Consider the following 5,245-nt stretch of genomic DNA (forward strand, 5'->3'; position numbering starts at 1 on the left):
CCAAGATCATGCCACTGCACTCTAGCCTGGATGGCAAAAGCAAGACTCTGTCTCAGAAAAAAATAAAATAAAATAATAATAATAATAAAATAAAATAAACTATGCACTGACTACCTTGGGAACCTGTCGTCAGGACCTCCTGAGACTGTCTCAGGTGTACATCCTCAATCTTGGCAAAATAAACTTTCTAAATTAACTGAGAACTGTCTCAGATATTCAGAGCTCATAATACATTGAAATCACTTTCTCATCTTGACTTGTCAGAGCAGATATTTCAACAATAAATAAATAAAACAATTAATTTAATTTTTTAACAAAAATGTCACATTCTATTATAATTACATTTACTTATTAAAGTAAAAAAGAAATAACTATCATAACTCCATAGTCCAGAACTCATATGCATTTGTATTTTCCCTTTTTCTGAATGTTTTATGTTATTCTTTTATTTAAGATTTGATAATGTTAATGCTTGACCTGTCTCTATTTCATTCTTTCTCTCACTCTCTTTTCTATATACATATATGTGTGTATGTATAGATATTATACTCTTCAATTATTTTTAAAATGTACACAAATTCTTTTTTACTTTAGTCACCCTGATTACTAGCAAATACCGTCTTACTGTTTGCTAACTACTTTTTGGTACCAGTTAATCATCATTCCCATCCTCTAACTACCCTTCCCAGCCTCTAGTAACCAACCTTCTACTCACCATGAGTTCAGTTGTTTTAATTTTTAGGTCCCACAGATAAGTGGGAACATGTAATGTTTGTCTTTCTGTGCCTGGCTTATTTCACTTAAGATAATGATCTTCAGTTCCACCCATGTTGTCGCAAATGACAGGATCTCATTTTTTTTATGGCTGAATAGTATTCCATTGTGTATGTGTACCACATTTTCTTTATCCATTTGTATACTGATACACACATAGGCTGTTTGCAAATCTTAGTTATTGTGAATAGTTCTTTAATAATCATAGGAGTGAAGATATCTCTGATATACTAATTTCCTATCTTTTGAGTATATGCCCAGTAATGGTATTACTGGATCATATGGAAGCTCCATTTTTAGTATTTTGAGGAATCGCAAAATTATTCTCTATACTGGTTTTACTAATTTAAACTCTCACCAATAGTGTATGAGTACTCTCTTTTCTCCACCACCTGACCAGCATTTGTAATTGTGTTTTGCATAAAAGCCATTTTATTTTAGCAGTTTCATGGCTTGATGTCTTAGATTTAAGTCTTTAATCCATTTTGATTTGATTCTTGTATATGGTGGTTAAAGATTAGTTTACTGTAGCTGAATGGATTTGTTTCTAAGTTCTCTATTCTGTTCCCCTGGTCTAAATCTCTGTTTTTATACCAATACCATGCCATTTTGGTTACCATAGCTTTGTAGTATAATTTGAAGTAAGATAATGTGATTACTCCAATTTTCCTCTTCTTGCTTAGAATAGCTTTAGCTATTCTGGGTTTTTTCTTGTTTCAAATACATTTTAGGATTTTTTTTCTATTTACGTGAAGAATGTTATCAGTATTTTCATAGATATTACATTAAATCTGTAGGTTGCTTTGTGTGATATGGACATTTTAACCATATTGATTCTTTAAATCTATGCACATGAAATATCTTTACTTTTCTGTGTCCTCTTTAATTTCTTATAGTGATGTTTTACAGTTTTCTTTTGTTCTGTTTTTTTTTATCCTCTATTTTGTGTGTTTGTTTTTTGAGTTAGGGTCTTCTGCTGTTGCCCATGCTGGAGTAAAAAAGTGTGATCTTGGCTCACTGCAGCCCTGAACTTCCAGGCTCATGCAATCCTCCCACTTGAGTAGCTATGACTACAGGTGTGTACCACCACGTTGTACCTTTTTTTTTTTTTTTTTTTTTTTTGGTAATAGCATAGTGATGTTGCCCAGGGTTATTGTTTTCATTGTAGAGATCTTTCACTTCTTTGATTAACTTGTAGGTAATAATACTTGATTTTTTCATAGCTATAGTAAATGCTATTACTCTCTGGATTTTTTTCCTCAGTTTTCTGTTGGCAGATGGATATGCTACTGCTGTTTGTATGTTGATTTTGTATCCTGCAACTTTACTAAATTTTTAAGTTAGTTTTAATAATTCTGGGTGAAATCTTTAAGTTTTCCCTAATATAACATTATATCATCTGAGAACAAGGATAATTTGACTTATTTTCCAATTTGGATACCCTGTATTTTTTTGTTTGTTTGTTTGATTTCTTTAATAAGGACTTTCAGTACTATGTTGAATAACAGTGGTGACAGTGAACATCCAAGTTGTGTTCCAGATATTAGAGGAAAGGTTTTCAGTTGTACCCCATTCAGTATGATACTAGCTGTGGATCTGTTGTATATGGCTTTTATTATGTTGAGATACATATTTTTTTATATCAACCTTGTCCAAACCATTGCCCGCAGGCCACATGCAGCCCATAATGGCTTTGAATATGACCCAACATTAATTTGTAAACTTTCTTAAAACATTATGAGATTTTTTTGTGTGATCTTTCTTAGCTTATTAACCATTGTTAATGTTACTGTATTTTATGTGTGGCCCAAGACAATCTGTCTTCCAATATGGCCTAATCAAGCCAAAAGATTGGACACCCTGTTCTATGCCCAATGTTTTGAAAGTTTTTATTATGAACGAATGTTGAATTTTATTAAATACTTATTGAGTATCAATTGGTATGATCATCTGGGTTTTGACCTTCATTCTGTTGATATCATGTATCACATTGATTAATTTGTATATGTGGAACCATCTTCACATCCGTGGGATAAATCCCACTTGGTCATGATTAATGATTTTTTAATGTGTTGCTAAATTCAGTTTGCTAGTATTTTGGTCAGGATGTTTATGTCAACATTCATAAGAGTTATTGGCCTGTAGTTTTCATTTATTCATGTGCCTTTGTCTTGTTTTGATATAAGGGTGGCACTAGTCTTGTAAAATAAGTTTGGAAGTATTCCTTCCACCTCTATTTTTTGGAATAGTTTGAATAGGATTGGTATTAGCTCTTGTTTAAATTTTGGTAGATTTCAGCAGTGAAACCACCAAGTCTCTGGCTTGTCTTTGCTGAAAGACTTTTACTCCAGCTTCTACTTATTACCTGTTATTGTTGTGTTCAGGTTTTAGATTTCTTCGCAGTTCAATCCTAGTAAATTGCATGTATCCAGGAAATTGTCCAACTCTATATTTTCTAATTCATTAGCATAAAGTTACTCAGTAGCCACTAATAATCCTTTGAATTTCTACAGAATCTGTTGTAATGTGTCCTTTTTCATCTCTGATTTTATTTAATTGAGTCTTCTCTATTATTTTTTCTTAGTAAAGCTAAAGGTTTGTCAATTTTGTTCAACTTTTAAAAAATACGAATCTTTTGTTTCATTGATATTTTATATTGTTTTCTTTATTTCAAATACACTTATTTATGCTCTTGTCTTTGTCTTTTTTTTTTTCCTACTAATTTTGGATTTGGTTTGCTCCTGTTTTTAGAGTTTTGTAAGATGTATCATTAGATTGCTTATTTGAAGTTTTTCTTTCTTTCTTTCTTTTTAATGTAGGCAGTTATAGCTATAAATTTCCCTTAGTACTGCTTTTATTATATCCCCTAGGTTTTGATACATTGTGTTTCCATTATTATTTCTTTCAAGAAAATTTTCAATTTGCCTCTTAATTTCTTTATTGGCCCACTGGTTATTCAGGAGCATGTTGTTTAATTTCTATGTATTTGTATAGGTTCTAAAATTCCTTTTGTTATTAATACGCAGTTTTATTTCATTTTGGTCAGAGAAGATGCTTCATAAAATTTCAACAAAAAATAAGACTTATTTTGTGACTTAATATATGGCCTATCCTTAAGAATAATTCATGTGCTGAGGAAAAAAATGGGTATTCTGCTGCCATTGGATGAAATGTTCTGTAAATATCTGTTAGGGTCATTTGGCCTATAATGCAAATTACGTGTTATGTTTCTTTGTTAATTTTCTCTCTGGAAGATCTGTCCAATGCTGAAAGTGGAGTGTTGAAGTCTCCAGCTGTTACTGGTATTGATGTCTATCTTTTTACCTCTAATAATATTTGCTTTATATATCTGGGTGCTCTAGTGCTGGGTATATATATATGTGTGTGTGTGTGTGTGTGTGTGTGTGTGTATATATCTATCTATCTATATATATGTATATATATATTTGAGATATATATATAAATAATTATAAATATGTATATATCAATTATATCCTCTTTCTGAATTGACCCATTTCTCCTCACATACTGACTTTCTTCGCCTCTTCTTACAGTTTTTGTCTTAAAATCTATTTTGTATGATATAAGTATAACTATTTCTGCCCTTCTTTAGTTTCTGTTGTCATGGAATATCTTTTTTTAATCCCTTTATTTTCAGTGTATGTGTGTATTTATAGGTGAAGTGTGTTTCTTATAGACAACAGATCACTGAGTCTTGTTTATCCATTCAGCCTCTTCATGTCTTCTGATTGGAGAGATTAGTCCATTTATATTCAATGTTATTATTGATAAGTAAGGACTTCTACACTTTTATTTGGTTTTGGTTGTTTTGTAGTCTTCTCTTCCTTCTTCATATTATCCTTTTAGTGAAAGTTATTTTCTCTGGTGATAAGATTTAATTTTTTAAAAAATGTTTTTGTGTATCTGTTCTGTTTTTTGATTTGTAGTTACCATGATACTTGCAAATACTATCTTATAACCCATTATTTTAACATGGTAACAACTTAACATTATTTGAATAAACAAACCAGCAAAAACCAAGCAAATAGAAACTCTATACCTTAACTTCATCCCTGCACTTTTCAATTTTTTGTTGTTTCTATTTATATGTTATTGCTCTTTCTACAATTTGAAAAGTTGTTGTAGTTATTATTTTTAACTGCTTCATTGTTTTAGGGGTGTTGAATCTTTGACTTCTGGGGCCAGTCAGAAGAAGAAGAATTTTCGTTGGCCACACATAAAACATGCCAACAACAAACAACAACAAACTACCAAAACAATCCCATAATGATTTTTAAAAGTTTACAAACTTTTAAAAACTTAATAAATTTTAAATCTTTACATGTGGCCCATGTGCCATAGGTTGGAAAAATTTCATTTAGTCTTTCTTTTTAAGATAAGAACATTTTATGTACCACAGTTCCAGTGTTAATATCGTCTGTGTTTTTCTGTGTACTTACTGCTTCCAGTG

This window comes from Aotus nancymaae, unplaced genomic scaffold (genome assembly GCF_030222135.1).
Source record: "Aotus nancymaae isolate 86718 unplaced genomic scaffold, 86718_ANA_hifiasm-v0.15.2.pri h1tg000014l, whole genome shotgun sequence".
In the NCBI taxonomy this organism is placed as follows: domain Eukaryota; kingdom Metazoa; phylum Chordata; class Mammalia; order Primates; family Aotidae; genus Aotus; species Aotus nancymaae.